The following is a 19,663-nucleotide window of genomic DNA, read 5'->3' on the forward strand; positions in this document are numbered from 1 at the left end:
GAGGTATATCTTAAGTCATTCATACCTGTGTCATATTTGTGCAGGTGGTGCAGGGACTTGAGTGCATTTGTGATGTGACAAATCCTTGGATCTGATAGTCATCTAATCGTCTCTCTCTCTCCTTGCACAGCCTGGTGAATGGTGCATCAGTCCTACTTACTATAGAGTCTCCTGTGACTGGGATATTGGACTAGCCATGTGATTCATTAATACCTACACTAAGTGTGCAATGTTCTGAGTGAACAGACAAAACAAGCTTAACTCGAACCTCTTTCCTCCTAAATTTAGTTTTCCTACTGATTTTCTTCTAGCCTTATATATCAAGTGGGATTCATAAAAGTTACCACAAAAATAGGCTACGTGTACACTTAATATATTCTTTCTGATGACTAGAAAGCACAAAAAAATGTGATATAGTTGTTCTTGAATACAGATCGTGTACACTTAGTGTAGGTGTTACTGAGTCTGGCCCTATATTTAGGTTTCAACTGTGGACTTTTGAAATGAATCAATGTGACTCTCAGATATGTTTCATGCCTGTGTTGTATCTTTGTGCGGTTGCTGAGGGTACTTGTTTCCTGAGTTACATTTAGGAGGACTTTATGGTTTAAGTAGGTTCCTTTTAAGAGTCTCAGCACATGTAGATCTGTGTGGTCGGTCTGAGCTTTGCGTAATTTTAATTGCATAAAACCTAAGGCAATGCGATCTAAACAAGCTAGAGACCTGCTACAACAAAATTGCCAAATTCGCCACAGGGGCATCCGACCATAGTCACCACTGTCTCTCACTTACTGAACTGGGCAGTTGCCTCACCTCCTTCAATGATATCAACTCTCACTCACCCACAAACTAGTAAACTATCCACTAAATGTCCCATCCCTCCAGAATCTACTCCATCCCTATCGCACCACCAGTCCACTAAGATCCAGCAACAAAAATCACTTGCAGACCACTAAAGCCAATAACTGTGCTGGTGAAGCACTATTCTCTTGCACCATAGCCAAATTATGGGACTCCCTCCCACCCACAATTACCTCCATACCATCATGCACCCACTTCAAAACTTTACTAAAAGCGCACCTAAAAACATGCTGGCTATGCCCTTGCAACTCCCACTCTAATATCACCCACCCCATCCAACCACTACCTTTCTTTCCATTCCACTAACTACCGTGATTATAGCAAGCTCAGATGCTCATAAGCCTTGTACTTATTATACAGCAGGAACTTCTTATTGTAACATTTGTTAATTTCTGTTATGTACTACACAGATAAAGATTCTAGTTGTCTACTGATGTACTATGTTCTTCATCTGTAAATATGCTGTAAGTAATTGCTATGTAAATTGTTAATCGCTGTGTAATCCAATGTAACTACTGTCTGTTTATTTTAACTGTGGAGCTTTTCCCCCCGGGCCTCCACTGAAAATGGACCTACATCCAGTTGGACACTCCCGGTCAACAAATATAAATAAATAATAAATAAATAAATAATTGTTTTAGTGTGATGTGTGGTACTAACAGCCTGCTTGTTATTTCTAATGGCAGGTTCTGGGAGCTGCATTTCACACACACTGTGTCAGTTTGTTTAAGTAGAAGGCGTTTGCCATTAAACATGAGACAACTGCTGCATTGACTCAGGATGTCCATTTCAACCATTACAAAAATTACAGTACACTGGCTACACAAATAAAGGTGAGACTGTTCCAAGAGGTAAATACAAGAACTGTTAGGTGTTTCTGTAAAATCTAAACATTCAATGTTTTTCATTTATTTCTACTCCCTTTATGACACCAGTAAGCACTGTTAATATTGCTGTAATTTCTGACCATGTGTGTTTTAAGTACCCATTATTTGTAAATTACCTGTCATGATCCCTGACAGTTCCTTATAGTTACTGTCAGGAACTGTATCATTCCACCTATTGATAACAGTGACATTAGAAAGGTAGCAAGCTGAAGCTGGCTAACCTTGAATTATGCAAACATTTTCCATTGTTATATTACGCATTGGACGTTCTGCAGCATCTTACTGTTCTCATAGCCCCAAGACATACAGTAAAACATTAAATAAACATGAGTAAAACTAGGTTGCTGAGATTTATTAGGAAGGTCTTCAGCCTTTCCTAAGAGACAGTAAATTACCATTTTTAATAATAACCCAAAACTGGGAGTCAAATGAAGGTAGAATGTATAACAGTATTTCTGTAGAATTTCACATTTTTGTATTTAATGAGAGATGAATTAAATTGTGTACAATTGTACATTTCATTGAATCCATTCTGAAGTGCCCATCCAAAAGAGAGCTCTCCTGATCAGTTCATAATGATTTCGATTACTCTTATATCTTCCCGCTGACTGTATCCTGATTAAGGTTCTTTATGCAAATTTCTGACCTTCTAAGGCAGCTGTTATAAATAAAGTGAAGAGGAAATTAAAAGTAAGTGAACACCTGGTAGCTGTGGATTGTATGCTTCTCAATGCTATTGTTTTATAATAAGCAATAACTTCTACATGCTAGATTAATGACCTTACTGTTCTTTGGGAAGAAGCAGTAATTAAATGTAACTTGCTGCTGCTTTGTCTAAATGCCATAAGTTATTGTAATGCAGAATGCCAGATGGGTGGTATGCTCAGAGGTTTATATAGGATACCTCTGCCATCAGCTTTGCAGTTGAACCGCCCCCCAGCAGAAAAAAGTCTGTACAGTGTTGCGTTTGTTACCGAGTACGATACTGATCTTCAGACATATTTTTCTCAGAGGTAGTTAGAGAGACCAGTTTAGCCCAGCCAGGAGCAGATGTATTTTTAATTAACTTTTTACCCAGATGAACACTTAACTATATTATCTATGCATTCATTTACTGTCAGCCTTAGTAAGCTAATGTAATGTGCATTGTTTTAGAGCATTCTTATGCCAAATATATTTAGATTCATTTAGGACAATGTAGGTCCTAGTCAGGGTATATGCTGATGTTTGCACAATGACAGGATGATGCTAGTGTGCTGGAACATAGCATGCTTTGTCTACTGTTAGTGTAAAATTCAGGTGGAATGAGATTGTAGCAGTGGCTGCAGAGATCAGACCCTTGTTGCATGGCACTTTTGGGGACTAGTCTCTCTGTTCAGCAGAAATCAGAGGTCCTCTCTGTAAAGAATTACAGAGCTTAGGACTTCTTCCTAAGATCGTAGGAATTACAAGGCAGATAATTCAAGTGACTGATGATTACAGCTTGCCAGTTCCTGCCCTTATTCTGTACCTTCTGCTTCTAGAAGGGCAAAACAGGTCAGGCCCAGGAATGAATTTGCTTATGCTCATCCAATCATTAGGGTTTGTTTTAAAGACGCATGGGTGTTACTCTGTCTTATATGTAAAGACAGTTTGTTTGATATGGTATAAATGTTAATTAATGAACCTGTACCTCCAGCATATTTATTTATATACTGGTAGGGATTTAAAACTGTAGTTAAAAGTGTTTCAGGAGCTCTTTGTTTGCAGACATGCAGGAGATCAAGGAGAGCTTTTTCTTAATTGCAGACTTTGAGACGGTAAGCAGTTGTCTTTAAGAAACAGAGTATAGGGATATGGCTTGATGCCTGCAATGGTATAAAAGAGTGTTTAGGCCAGTAATCTTTTATTTAGGAACCCCTGGGGCCTTTCACGCTATATAGTGTGCCTCTGTAGGTAAACAGGGCATTGTACTCTATAAAATGGTTTAATCAGAGCCAAGTACAGAGGGATAATAACTTCTTTTGACTTGAGATTTAGTGAGAGTGTACTGGTCTCAAGCCCACATACTTGTTCTCATGAGTCCATCGTACAACCACACCACCGCTGTGGCACAAATCAAGCTTTAATCCTAAGCTGCATGCATCTTTTCTAGATGCCATTCATAGACCCCTTTGTTTGAGGACTGCATTGTTGACCTTTTTGCACAAGTGCTTTTTTGAAGATAAGAAGGTTGTCCTTCGACATGGTTTGTTTTACATCCAATTTGTTAATAAAGAAGCTTCCCTCGGGTGCTAAGAATTATGCCCACCATAGTGCAGGCTGTCAGACAATATTGGATCTAACGTTGCAGGATTTAGAGATTACATTTGCAATGCATAGTACCTTGCTTTCTCTCATTGAAGAAGTTCTGCATCAGTTTTGTGGCTCTTGCCATAATACAAAAGTGAATTTGTTGGATTAATGCAGTGCCTTAAGTTAAATATTTTAGTTATAATTTGCTAAGGAAACAAAAGACGTATGTCACTTTCCTCCTTTAAATTGAATGACATTGCTGTCCAGACCATTTCCTATAACTTTTGTCATGTGCAACATATAAAATATTGCTTTTTTAATGACAGATGAATGTTTCAAAGTATTGTACAGAGATGGAGGACTATGGAGATGGCACTGGATCTAACTTAAGAATATGGGTTACCTGTTTTCATCATTAGAAAAGTATATTTTGTTTTTGCCCCAAAAAGACTTGGATGAATAAAATGATAGACTTAAAAGCACATTGAATGGCCTTAAGAACCGGCAGCCTAAAGATGTGAAATGAGAGAGAGTGGCCATTCTTCAACAGGACTGCTTTGCTGTCAACTGACAAAAGTTTCAGAGGCACTGTTTCTTCCACACTGTACACTTTCCAAAGCAGGTATGGTATGAAATGGTCTGATTCATCCTGTTTAAACACCAACACTGAAACTTTAACTTTGCACTGATAAAACTTTTCTCCAGGTGTCAGCTCCTCTCTTTCGCTTAATGCCATTTAGCGCCGCCTGGTTCCTTCAAGTCTTGTTTGCTGGTATCACTAGATAAAATGTATCGAGGAATTGTTGGTATTTTCACTATTTTTGGATGTTCCAGTTGCATTTGAAGTTCATCATCATTGTTTTCACATCAAGATAGTTATCCTGGGTATTGACTGCCTTTCTCATGAGATCTAGATTCTGTATTTATTTCTTCTTCGTCCTCAGACTTCATTTCCATGCTGCAGTTGTTTGTTTCATTGTACATGTGTTTTAAACATTTTCAGAAATATTGTAATTGTATATTGTCGAGTGTTTGTTAGAAGATAGTGTTTTTGTGGTTTATTCTGCTTTTGTAAAACTTGAGATTGCTATAATTTCCTTTACAGTGGCTGCAGCAGAAAAGGTCCAAGGAGTCCAAATTCTTCTTGATCTCAGAGACATTCTTCTCAGACCAATCCACCATGAGAAGTGATGCAAGACAGAACACCTTGACTCCCCCTTGGATTGTCTGAAGCTAGACATCGACACTGTTACCAATGTTAATTTTCCTGTCATCACCCTTGAAAATTCCAAGTTAGGGGAACTTTTATGTTTATGACTGGAGAAAGGGTGGCCCAACTCTACCCCATTGGACCTTGGAGATAGTTCTGCAGGAGGCATTTAGGTGTTTCTACCATGAGTTACAAGGGGGTGCTAGTCTCCATGGATGCATGGAAGTAACCCAGTTTGGTAGCTCCCTTTCTCACAAAGCAGGACAGAGACCTTCTGCAAAGGGCTGGGACTGCTGGATAAGGAATTCTGCAGTAGATATTAATCTTGTTGTGGTGGCCTGAAGAAGGTTCCATCCCATAAGAACCCAGTGGTGCATCTCTCACAGAAGATGTCAAGTGATATGGATAGCTTTGGGAAGCAGGTCTGTGCTTCCCTAGCTTTTTTTTCTTTTCTTCTTCAAGATACTCACACACTGATTCAAGTTTTGTATTTTCAGGAATATTTCTTAATGCCCCATTCAGTGGGTTTGAATTTTTTTTCAGGCCACAATTCTAAACAAAATTAGAAGATCTTCAGCTGTTGCTATAACATTTACAACTCTTAATTGCCCAGTTCCCTAGCTGCAAACAGATCCTTGTCAGAAATGGTTCCTTTGCGGCCTACATCAACAAAAGTTACAGACAGGCATGAACCAAAATGATCACATTGGTGTATTCTTTAACAGATGCTGGCTAAGTGGCAAAAATTCTCCACCTAATAAAGGGATTTAGAGCCCTCAAATGGGAGGACATCGGTAGTTTTTCCAGGACTTAGCCCAACTGCTTCACTCTGAAGATAGATGATGGTTGTCTGTGCATCCACCTGTTGCTGTAGTTGGCCATCACCTGAGACAGTTTCTGGACATGATATCCAGTGGTAATATGATCACATTTTTCTTCCCTCTGCTGCCACACTCCCTATCACTTTCAAAGGCCCTACCTTGTCAGAAAGGGGCAGCACTGATAGAGGTCTCAATTTTCCCCTATAAAAGAGGCATCCTGGAGGTACCCACCAGACGAGGACCTGGCCTCTACTCCAGATTCTGTTTAGAGCCAAAAAGACCAAGGATTTCAATGGTAAATTAGACTTAAACAGCCTTAACCACTTTGTACCAAGGCAAAAGTGCCAGATTGTCATTGCATTGCTGATTGTTCTTTGCTTTTCAAGAGGATATTGGATGTGTTGTTTTACCTCTGAAATTCATACTTGTGCATCAAGATTACCAAGGAACTGAGGAGGTCCCTTTACTACAGAGGAACCACCACTCATTACGAAGTCTGAGGTCTTCTGTTTGGACTACCCTCAGCCACCAGGATGTTTACAAACTGTGCAGCTGTGAACCAGAGGCTGCAGTGTGTCAAGGTCTTCCCATATGATGATGACTGTTTCCTTGATGCTCTGAGCATAGAAATGTTGATAGTAGTTTCAGATTCTATACTATGGCAGTTTCACACCTTGCAGATAACCATACACCTTTCAAAGTCTCAGTTGGAGCCATCGCACAACTTCAAGTTTGTTGGACCTTCACTGGGCATCCGTCTTGGCAAGGCAAGTCTGCCACCAGAAAAGAGTCCTGCCTATTATGCATGCAGTTACTGGGCTTTACCAAGCCTTTTTTTATAGTCAGCTACATACCTCATTGTGATGAGGCTTATGGCAGCCCACATTGCTTTTTATTATGTACCACGAGTGTCCTCCAATGAGCACTGAAAACCTATCCCTTAGAAGACCTTTTCAACTTCCCATCCCCCAAATGAGTGTTAACAGAGATGTTTCAGTTCTTGGGGTGTATTTGCAAGAATGGATGGTCCAATGTCTGGTCACAGAATGAGGGGAGCCTCCATATCAGAATCCTGGACATGAGTGTGACCCTTCTATAACTGCAGGAATTCCATGATGCTCTTTCTTGAGGAGTAATTGCCATTCAGTGCAAAAAACAAAACAAAAAAACATAAAGTAGCTTGGCACAACAACAAGCAGGCAGGAACTCATTACTGCTCCCTTCATTGTGAGGAAATGAATATGTGGGTATGTGGAATGTCTTCAGATCATATGCTGGTAACTTCTCACATTCCTGGAGAGGTCCTCTCCCTAGCAAACAGTCTTAGCAGATACCTGCTGCTAATAAATGAATGGTGTCTCTGTTAGACAGTGATAAAACCACACTTCTTCTGGGAATCTTCCTGTCCAACATGAAGTATGGTAACTTTTTTTACTTTATTTTCCCTCCGGCACAGCGACCTATGGATGTTTTCTTATTGGTATGCTCTTTAGGTCTGTTTTCTGCCTTTTCTTTGTTTCTGCTTGTTTACAGTTTTATTCATAAAGCAAAAGTGCTCAGAGCCAAATTAATACTCATAGCCCTGTTCTGGCTACAAATAAATGTAGTTTCCTTTGCTGTGGTCTCACTTTCTGAAGAAGCCTTTCATGCTGAGACCTTTAGGACCCTGCCAAGTCATCTGTCCAGTAAATTTCATCTAGACCTCCATGCTCTCAAGTTTAACCTCTTGACTTCTCTAATTTAATTGATGGAGAGGAACATGATTTATCATAACAGTGTAGACAACATCCTTATGTTTTCCAAAAGCCTGATATCAGGAAAGCACATCAAAGCAAATGAATGCATTTCTCAGTCTGTATCTTGGGGAAAAAAGTTGTATTCCTTGTCAGCTCTGGTTCTTGCAGTCATTGATCACCTTGCACAGTTTTTTGATTCCACACTGAGGAATGCTTCTATTACATTTCACATGGCCAATGTCAAAATAATTATCAAGGCTTTCAAAATTCTTCTTTGTTTTTTCTAAAGATTAGTAAAACATTTCTTCAGGGAATCTTTCTCATCAGTTCCCTGATTAGGGAGCACCATCCACCCTGGCAGCTCAGCTGTGTTTTAGAGAGGCTCATCTTCTGCCTCCATTCAAGCATGTAGAGCAGAATCAAACTATCTTTCCTGGAAAACAGTTTTAGTGGTAATTATTACTTCATGGCCTTATGCAGGCATCTCTGCACCTGGTTTTCCTCAAGGACAGGGTAGTCCTTTGAACAGGTCCATTTCATCTGTAGCCATTTTAGCAATAGAGTTGAATCTTAATCAGTTATCTATCCAGAATTTTTCCCAAGAATGCTAATAAGGGAGAGTATCTATTGCACTATATGGGCATGGGTTGGCTTTTTTTTATCTCAGCAACATTAAGTAGTGTAGAAGTGATTCTAAGCTGCTTGTTCCTTGGGTTTAAATGTTTCCAAATCAGCCATGTCTAGATGGCTTTCTGTTTGCTTTAAATTTTGCAGTGATAATAAGACCTTGCTTTTGATACAAAAATCTAATTCTACAAGGGTTGGACAACCTCATAGTCCTTTTTAAAGAATGCATCTTTTGAAAATATATCTGCAGTTGCAACTTTGACTTTGTGAATAATTTTGCAAGACATTGCAAGCTGGATGTGGTAGCCAGGTCTTTGTCTTCCTTTGGAGTCACTATTAACTGGGATATTCCTTCATGGGACTACCCTTGTTGGTTTGTCACGAACACTGTCCTAGTTGCTGAGGAGGATGCAGCAGACCATGCCAGGTTTAAAAGTTATGTATTTATAACAATGATAGAGTTGACATGGTCATTGTTCATCTTTCCCAACATTTTTTTTAATATTATTGGTTTAACAGTGACTGTCAGAAGGGCAAGTAGTTCAGACATTTTCTTCAGTATGCTCTGTGTCCTCTTTTCCCAGGCCTGGACTGACAGCGTCCAAGCAGTGGTGCATTATGGGTAATGTAGGTCTGAGTACTGAGCTTATGATTCCAGATATCAAACATTCCCAAATGTGTATGTCCCCCCAAGCTTCCCATCATGGAATGCTCCTTGCTACGGAATAAACCACAGACATGACTATGGGTGGTCATTTCCTTGTGCTTAGCTCAGCCTGTCCCATTAGAGGAGGAAAGCTGACCTTCATGATCTCTGTTTGTCCTTGTAATTTATTCCTAATAGTCCTCCTTCTTCCATGTCTGTAGTTCTTCTACTTCACTGTCTGTTAACCATTTTTAGTTTGCTAGTGCCACAGACAGGGACTCTCTATCGTGCCGTTAATGTAATGGCAACCTTGTGGCAAGTTTACATTATGTTATTGGCAAAGTAGAAGTTGGGGTTAACAGTGAGGTGCTTCACGGGCATGCATGTGTAAATTTTCTACCCTTGCTTTTTGTGCTTCCTCATTGAGTGTGATGATGGTGTAATCAGCCAAATGCACTTTCCTTTTCTCCACTATATTTTCAAAGCATTTCCCAGGTAACTCGTTTGTGATTCCTGCCACTAATTTTTAAGGTTCTTCACTGGTAAACATTTGTCTAGTAAAGAGAATAAAAAAAAATACCTCTCTACAGCAAGTTGTCTGTTGTGGATCAGAACTCTTAATATCTGTGAGCATCCCTTTATTTACGAGTTGTGTTAATGAGATCATTACTAGTTCAGGGATATCCTCACAGTGATGGTCTTTGTGCATTGATATTATTTCTTATTAATTACATTGCATTGCAGTTTTCTTCTCAGTCTGTTCCTTTCTGAAGAGCTGAAGCTTATTGTTGGGACAAGATGGTTAATTATAAAGAGCTGTACAATACATTCTTCACCTAAGTCATCAAGCAAGTATAATTTTGTATGCATCTCCAACTCTTAAAATCTTGCAATTAAAATACAGGTGTTCACTATGCTACCCTTTAAGCTCTTAACCTTGCACCAGAGTGGACAGTGGTGCTATAAATTAAGATAAATACCCCAGGTTCATTTGTACATTATTTTCTCAGAATTTTACAGGAGGCTGCTATTACTTTCAGTAGTTTTCAGACAGTTAAAATATGTTAAGTTAATGTACTGGGGTAAAACAGTTGTAGCTGTAGTTATTTTTTATCTCATTGGAACCCAGCATAGAATAGAGTTTGGCATTTAAAATGGAAGATGATTAAATTATGTGCTGAGAGTAAGGGGGATAAAACCTTTGAGTTGCAGCCCTACCACTGAAGAACCTTGCTAATGTTATTGGTGGCAAGCATTGTTCCTATAATAAAAAAAATTTGGAAAATATCCACTAGATGTGTTATGCACTTACCTTCTTTAATAATTAAATTAGAAAATCTCATTTGAAGGATATATGCTATAAAGTACAGATGATCTGCAGAGGCACCCTAGACCCTAGTGTCAACAGTTAGAACATGGTCTCATGATAAAGTGTTAAGTCAGCATCAGCAGAGACCCAAAAGTAAATGGTACCCTATCCAAGTCACACTATGAAAACATTATAGAGGTGAAATATGTAATCTGCATGTACCAGTGCTTAAGAAAATCTGATGAAGCAGCAGTTGATGGCCTAATGGTTAAGGTGTTTGCTTTCCAAACACAAGGTGCAAGGTTTGAGTCTCACAAGGGATAATTGGCTATGCTTAAAATGTCTCGCAAGGGCAGTTAGCCTAGTACTAATTTATGAAAAGTTGTATATGCTTTTGCTGTGAGACTCTGCTATTATGTTTCTACCCAAATGAAAATAAGCCTAGGAAAGAAAATTTAAACTTATGTCGCTTGCACTCTCTCTCTGAGGCTACGCTAGGAGTAGGACTAGTTCAGTTAGTTGTATAAATGATCTCAGTTTAACAGTTTTTTACCAGATTTACAAGAAATGGTAGCCAGGAGAAAACCATTGCAGAAAGTGATAGGAGGCTTTCTAGATGCCTATTGCATTATGGGCAGGGGATGTCTACCTATGAGTTTCATGCTTTTGCTTAAGAATTAGGGGTTGTCATCATTGTAAAAGGCTGTGGAACATAGTGCAGTGAATGACTTTTCATGATAACTGCAGATTTTTTGTTTTCCATGTCATTACATTTTTGAGTTGCAGCCTCCTTTTATAAGTGCAGATTCAGCCTTGTAATTTGTTTTCCTTACTTTGATTTTCATAGTTTGCACCTTCATTGTAGCACTGAAACTGAACATTGAGGCAAACGGATAAACTTTTCTTTGCAAGTGGCCCCATTGTAGCCATAGTAATTAGTACCAATACTAGGTTAACAGTCCATACTAGGAAGAACCATAGTAATTAGTACTAATACTAGGTTAACAGTCCATACTAGGAAGAACCATTGTAATTAGTACTAATACTAGGTTAACAGTCCATACTAGGAAGAACCATTGTAGCCATAGTAATTAGTACTAATACTAGGTTAACAGTCCATACTAGGAAGAACCATTGTAGCCATAGTAATTAGTACTAATACTAGGTTAACAGTCCATACTAGGAAGAACCATTGTAGCCATAGTAATTAGTACTAATACTAGGTTAACAGTCCATACTAGGAAGAACCATTGTAGCCATAGTAATTAGTACTAATACTAGGTTAACAGTCCATACTAGGAAGAACCATTGTAGCCATAGTAATTAGTACTAATACTAGGTTAACAGTCCATACTAGGAAGAGCCATTGTAGCCATAGTAATTAGTACTAATACCAGGTTAACAGTCCATACTAGGAAGAACCATTGTAGCCATAGTAATTAGTTCTAATACTAGGTTAACAGTCCATACTAGGAAGAACCATTGTAGCCATAGTAATTAGTACTAATACTAGGTTAACAGTCCATACTAGGAAGAACCATTGTAGCCATAGTAATTAGTACTAATACTAGGTTAACAGTCCATACTAGGAAGAACCATTGTAGCCATAGTAATTAGTACTAATACCAGGTTAACAGTCCATACTAGGAAGAACCATTGTAGCCATAGTAATTAGTACCAATACTAGGTTAACAGTCCATACTAGGAAGAACCATTGTAGCCATAGTAATTAGTACTAATACTAGGTTAACAGTCCATACTAGGAAGAACCATTGTAGCCATAGTAATTAGTACTAATACCAGGTTAACAGTCCATACTAGGAAGAACCATTGTAGCCATAGTAATTAGTACCAATACTAGGTTAACAGTCCATACTAGGAAGAACCATTATACTAGGAAGAACCATTGTAGCCATAGTAATTAGTACCAATACTAGGTTAACAGTCCATACTAGGAAGAACCATTGTAGCCATAGTAATTAGTACTAATACTAGGTTAACAGTCCATACTAGGAAGAACCATTGTAATTAGTACTAATACTAGGTTAACAGTCCATACTAGGAAGAACCATTGAAGCCATAGTAATTAGTACTAATACTAGGTTAACAGTCCATACTAGGAAGAACCATTGTAGCCATAGTAATTAGTACTAATACTAGGTTAACAGTCCATACTAGGAAGAACCATTGTAGCCATAGTAATTAGTACTAATACTAGGTTAACAGTCCATACTAGGAAGAACCATTGTAGCCATAGTAATTAGTACCAATACTAGGTTAACAGTCCATACTAGGAAGAACCATTGTAGCCATAGTAATTAGTACTAATACTAGGTTAGCAGTCCATACTAGGAAGAACCATTGTAGCCATAGTAATTAGTACTAATACCAGGTTAACAGTCCATACTAGGAAGAACCATTGTAGCCATAGTAATTAGTACTAATACTAGGTTAGCAGTCCATACTAGGAAGAACCATTGAAGCCATAGTAATTAGTACTAATACTAGGTTAACAGTCCATACTAGGAAGAACCATTGTAGCCATAGTAATTAGTACTAATACTAGGTTAACAGTCCATACTAGGAAGAACCACTGTAGCCATAGTAATTAGTACTAATACTAGGTTAACAGTCCATACTAGGAAGAACCATTGTAGCCATAGTAATTAGTACCAATACTAGGTTAACAGTCCATACTAGGAAGAACCATTGTAGCCATAGTAATTAGTACTAATACTAGGTTAACAATCCATACTAGGAAGAACCATTGTAATTAGTACTAATACTAGGTTAACAGTCCATACTAGGAAGAACCATTGAAGCCATAGTAATTAGTACTAATACTAGGTTAACAGTCCATACTAGGAAGAACCATTGTAGCCATAGTAATTAGTACTAATACTAGGTTAACAGTCCATACTAGGAAGAACCATTGTAGCCATAGTAATTAATACTAATACTAGGTTAACAGTCCATACTAGGAAGAACCATTGTAGCCATAGTAATTAGTACCAATACTAGGTTAACAGTCCATACTAGGAAGAACCATTGTAGCCATAGTAATTAGTACTAATACCAGGTTAACAGTCCATACTAGGAAGAACCATTGTAGCCATAGTAATTAGTACTAATACTAGGTTAACAGTCCATACTAGGAAGAACCATAGTAATTAGTACTAATACCAGGTTAACAGTCCATACCAGGAAGAAGAATTAGCACGGAGGTCTGACAAGAAACTCAGTGAGAGGGAGGAGCTGTGTAGTTTGAGAGTGGTGGGAAGCTACCAAGATATTTGAAAACCCCTCTTGCTTCAAGATAAGGCCTAACACTGCTGAGTAAAGTGATGCTAATTTTCACAAAATTTTATAGGGCTTCACTCTCCCAGGTCACATGTTCTGCTTAGCAGCTCCAGACTCAGCGTGTTCTAAAATGTTTTATAGTACTATCTTTTAAATAATTTGTGTCTAAACACACTGGAAAGTTAGATGAAAAATTATAAATGTTTCCCCCTAGTAAGCAGCAACTGATGAAACACTGTTTTTAATTAGAATATTTTTTCCTTTCATTGGAGATCAGTTCTAAGTCATGGTTGCCTGCACAATTCCCACTCAGTTATCCAGACTACACTTAGGGAATGGACTACCGTTCCAACAGAATTCTATTTATTTTGTTATGCCATCTTTTGAGAGTTGGCTGCTCTGTACTCTGGAATCAGAGTTCTGTTTGAATCTCTTTTGTTGTTAAGGGCCTGCAGGGTTGGCATCAGAATGCATCAGGAACCTTCTTAAGTATATATAGCTTCACAGGTGGTACTAAGCTAATGACAGCCTCATAAAATCAGTCACTTTACTTTTTCCATCCCAAAATCAGGCAAAAACAGTGTATTTGATCACTGCTAGGTGATGGTACAAACTGTTCTGCAAGGTATACGTTCATAGATTACTACTAGGCTTACTGCCCTTGTGGGTCATTTTAGGCCTAGTCAATTACCCTGTGTGAGAATCAAACGCTGCATCTTGTGTTTGTAAGCTAAGCACCTTAACCATTATACCAACCTCCCATCTCAGCACAAATAGCCCCGAAATTGTATGGTGACATTTGGCATCTTTTCATGTCAGTAGCTTGTACTGCTGTCCAGGTTTCCAAACAAGCAGTGTGTGTCGGAATTGTAGACCGATGCCTTCCTGTCTACTGATGAGCTGATATAACTAGAAACAGTTCTGAAGTCCCTTCCACATCTTATGTTATTTGGTAACCTTATGTGGATAATTTTTTTCACTTGAATCTGTCTCTGCAGATTTAATCCTAGTGTAGCCTTATTGTGGTATGCTTCATATGCATCCCTGACTTGTAACTCACCCATCTAATTTAGCTTTTTTTTGTATAAAATTGCTGTTATTAAATACAGTATTGTAGTTCTCAAAAACTTGATCAGGTCATCTTGTTTCTACTGATTTGTAATGCAAATTACATTCAGAGCAGGGTAGGGTCCATGTATTAGCGCGGCATTGCATAATATCCACCATTTCTGACAGTGGGTTATTAAACTGCATCCTCAAAGACTTTTAAGTATTTATACAAAAAATGTATTAACTGTACAAAGATGATGGCCTGAACTGCTAGATACAGAAGATGCCAGATAAGTCGAATTCTTTAATTGTGACGGTTTGTTGGATAAGTAAGTTCCACAGCAGGTGATCATCCGCTATGTGTTTTCTTTTTCGTTATCCCTAAAAAGGAGCTAACCAAACTACAGAAATGCTGGTCACTGACTAACGATGTTATGTCTGCCTGCTAGCAAAGCAAGTCATTTATTATGTGTTGCTTAAATTGCACTCCTTTGTCTAAAATTGAGGAGTCTAAGAAGGATTCATTGACTTTAAACACTTTTTTACCTCTCCATAATAGTTGAAAATATTTCTTAGCTTAAAATGGATGAAATGAAGCACTTTTAGTAGCAATCCTTGTGTGAAAATAATATTCCTTCCTCAAGTAGGTTTGCCTTTGTTGGTCAAAATACACATTGTAATAAGGCACATCTTGTGTCTTTCGGCTTTTCCCGGTTAGGGGTCGCCACAGCGGAACTCCAGTCCACTAATGATTGGCAGTAGATTTTTACGTGCCGAGTTGCCAGCCCTGATGCACAACCTTCAATGAAGGTACGCCCATTCATGCATGTCTCCACACAGAAGATGCTCTAGCTGAGAATCGAACAGGACAACGTCTTACTGTGAGGCGACAACGCCACCGCAGTATTGTAATAAGGCACATAAGGTCTAAAATGTGTTAAATGCTGTTGATCATTTTATTTATTTATTGCAGAGGCTGAAACAAAATCATTGTTTTTGTTGACTTCTCTGACTTGATAGGTTCAGCTCCTGAAAAGTGTGAAAAACAACAAATAACGTTGCCACTCAGCGTGCCACCCTTGGTCTCCACTTTCTGAGCAAGTAACTTAAATAGACAGTACTCTACGGTTACCCTTAAAAAGAAGTTTGTGCATTTACCAGCTAACAAATTAATAAAATAAAACTGAATTATATGTTTCCTGTGTATTACATGAGTATATGCTGAGGGCATCTCCTATGCAACACAAACATGGAGACTTGAAAATTAAAACTGCAAAAAGACAACCTCAGTTTGGTTACAATCTTTTCATTTTTTTATTTTTACTATTTACTTTGTAAGATTAAAAGGGACTGTAATGAAATTACAGGCGACAAAGACAGATGTATGTTTGCGAGTTATGTCCCTTTCTAAAACATGAAGAAATGAGTTAGGCTTTATACTGTCATGGCAAACTTTACTGTTACAGCCTGATATCGGACCACAATCCATCCCATTTAATGTGCATTCTGCACCAATTCTGCTTAGGTTTTTCTTGCAATAGCTGCGTTGATGTGGTCATTTGTCAGCATTTCTCTTTCTGAGAGCAGAGCTGCTTGGAGACCTATGCAAAGCCGTAGCCCACGTACTTAAGCATGACAGTTCTGCACTGTCGACATAATGCTGAAAAATGGCAGCAAAAACAAAAACATTCTCCTCAATGCTGCTGTTCACTAATGTTACAGTAGGTTAACTGAGAGCAAAATCCGCATTCAGTCTAATAGGGTGGCTCACTTTTTATACTGCCCATGTACTTCTAGAGAGCCATGATAGGTTTCTAAATGTGATAAATGGCTGACTGCTGATGCTTATATGTTAGGATAAAATATGACAGTGTCCAGAACTGTTGTCTGATTCAGTTTAAAATGATTTAATACATTTTATTGATGTGGGTTGGATGGTATACCTTCGACTGCAACTTGTTAACTAGAACTGCAAGTAGTCCAAAAGGATTGAGTTTCTCCTGCTGTACAGTACAATACAAGAAATGTTTCTGCATGCCTATTGAAAGCTTTTGGCTGACATGACCTTCATGCTTTTGCTGTACAAATATCAAGCTGTGAATGCATGCAATGGTTTCCATTTTAAATTATGTAATGTGTATCTAAGATAGAGCAGTGCCTGTAGTTTTGATCCCCGTCATGGAATGGAAGGTAGTAAGCAGTGTCACACATGGGATGAATGACAGAATTTTAGATTAATGTATAAAGAATTAGCAGGAGAGATGCACACCTTCCAGAATTAAGTGAACAGAATCCTTATCTATAAACGTGTATTATAAATGGGATATGGGCATATAGATTATCGGAAAGTTTTATGGCTGTAAATGCCCATGTACAGTTTTTGTGCTGCCGAGAGAAGGAAGAAATGGGGTCATGCATATTTTCTGTGTAGGTAGCCATTTGGTATTCTAAGACTCGTAACTGAGAGTCCCAGAACAGCAGGACTGAATAAGTGAAAATGTGAACTCACTTAAACCAAGTCTGAAATTATTCTTCCTTTGGGGTATTCCTTGTTCTCCAAAGTGTAGCAATCTTGGAGTTCTCATATCTACCAGTATATTTATATTTGTGTGTGTGTGTGTGTGTGTGTGTGTGTGTGTGTGTGTGTGTGTGTGTGTGTATATATATATATATATATATATATATATATATATATAGATATAGATATATAGATATGAAGATATTACATGATTTATTGCTGCATGCATTTCATCCTAGGCTAAAATGCTGGTGTTTTTTGTCTGTTGTACAGTTGGTTGAATTATGTTCATCAGATTGTTGACTTTACATAATTCAAGGGCTTTTCCCTTTCTTTGAGGTTATGCAAACCTGGAGTTAGTATTTTTAGTATTCCTGTGGTGTGTGTGTGTGTGTGTGGGGGGGGGGGGTGGAACCACTCATAAAAGTTGCTTTTTGTTTTACTTTTGATAATTGCAAATGTAAGCTATTGTTTTACATTTGCAATAACTTTTCTGATGATTTTGGTGATGATTAATGATAATCACGGATTAGTTTTCTTTTTCAATGTTTTGTGTTTCAAACAATATCACTAGCCATTATTCATTATCAACTCGTGTGTGTGTGTGTGTGTGTGTGTGTGTGTGTACATGGATGTATCTAAAATGACTGCAACAATATAAGGTAGACAATAAAAAAAAACTGGCAGAAAAAGGCTGAAACACAAAAATACTGACAAAAGTGAACTTATAGTAGAAAGGGGTTTATGCCCTTTCCCCACTGCTGTGCAATCTCTGTGTTGGTATATATAATTATCAGGTTGTGTGAGGGGAGTATCCCCTTAGATGGGGAATTGGAGGGTGGCTTGCCACCCTAGAAATTTTGAAAAATGTGACAAAATCTAAGCACATAAAAAGACACTGAAAAATCTGACATCAAAACACATTTTGCAATGTTTTTGCGCGGGGCTTCCTGCATCCTCATGTGGGGGGGGGGGGTTGCAGCCCCACACTCCCTGCTAATTATATATGCCAACTCCGAGGTTGTGGGGAAAGGACATAAACACCTCCATAGTATTAGTTCAATTTCTTTAGTATTTCATGTTTCTGTGTCAGTCTTACTTTTCCATCTTTTTATCTTATGTTCAATCACTTTAGATATGGTACACTCCAGTATATACACCAACACAGATACATACATACACACAAGTTTCAGGGGTGTGATGGGTGTCCTACACATAGGGGGTGGAGTGCAGGTGCTTGTTTCCCTGCAGAAGATAACTTTAAAGGGAGAAGAGCGAAGTACAGCATTTTTTATTGTCCTGCCTTTTCATACTGTTTTTTTCTTCATAACTCTGGGGCTTGCAGTCATAAGTTATGCAGTTAAAAAAGCCTGGTGTGTGCACATTTTGCATTGTGTTAAGAGAAGGATGTTGTGGCCGGACAATTGGAGACTGTGCACACTTTCTTGCTGTTCCAAGAAGATCCACAAAAGCTGTCCTTATGTTTGTGCTCTGGAGAGAAGTTGATGTGTTTTAAAGCTGCCTGCCAGCCAGGTATCTGAGGGGTCTCTCATGGCATGTAGGTGGTTATTTTGGTTTGCCTATAACCCTGTTTGTGCTGTACTTCTTAGCAGTACTAGAGCATGTATTTCTTATGACATGATTCCAGTGTCTCATTCTGTAAAAATCTATCCCAACAATGTGACCAGCATACATAGGCATCTTAAAGATGCATCAGAAGCACATCTCTGTTTAAGACTTAAAGAGCTGTATATCTGATGCCTCTGCTATACATTTCAATAACCAGAAATTTTTTGGTTTGTGCTGGATTATGTAACTCACTAACAGTAGGAAAATTGTTTGTTTCTTTATTTCAAATGGCAAATGCCTGTGCTTAGGTTTGGCTTTTGTAAAAAAATAAAAACATCACTTTGAGAAACTCTGAATTAAAACTAACCAAAATATCACCATCTACTGAACAGTAGTTTACAACAGGCTTTAGCTTTTTGCAGGGGTTTATTCCCTTTCCCCACAACTGCCTGTTCGGTCATAGTTTCTTTTTGAAGTTTTCATACGTTTCTGTTGCAACTGCCTTTGAAGACTGCAGACTTTTCACAGTCCTCTTTTTATGGATACTGATACAGTGAAGGCTGTCCTCTTCTAATACATATATATATATATATATATATATATATATATATATATATATATATATATATATATATATATATATGTATATATATATATATATATGTATATAAAACTATAAAATAATAAGCCTCTGCAAGATGAGAGATGGGTAATAATTACCCTTCACACTCTGAGCTACTTACATTGCTTGTATATTTTATCTTGTAGTCTAATACCCAACCCTAAGACAGAACTGAAATATGTGAGTCCATATGTTATAGTACATTGCTTTCTAAATGAAAGAAATACTTAGTC

General features: G+C 38.1%; 1 protein-coding gene across 2 annotated transcripts in view; it reads left to right on the plus strand.

Moving 5' to 3' along the window:
- Positions 1–19,663, plus strand: part of DIAPH2 (diaphanous related formin 2) — a 5,354,951-nt gene that overhangs the window by 4,358,652 nt on the left and 976,636 nt on the right. The window lies entirely within an intron of this gene.

This window comes from Protopterus annectens, chromosome 15.part0, assembly GCF_019279795.1.
Source record: "Protopterus annectens isolate FY-2018-M chromosome 15.part0, PAN1.0, whole genome shotgun sequence".
Classification (NCBI taxonomy): Eukaryota; Metazoa; Chordata; order Ceratodontiformes; family Protopteridae; genus Protopterus; species Protopterus annectens.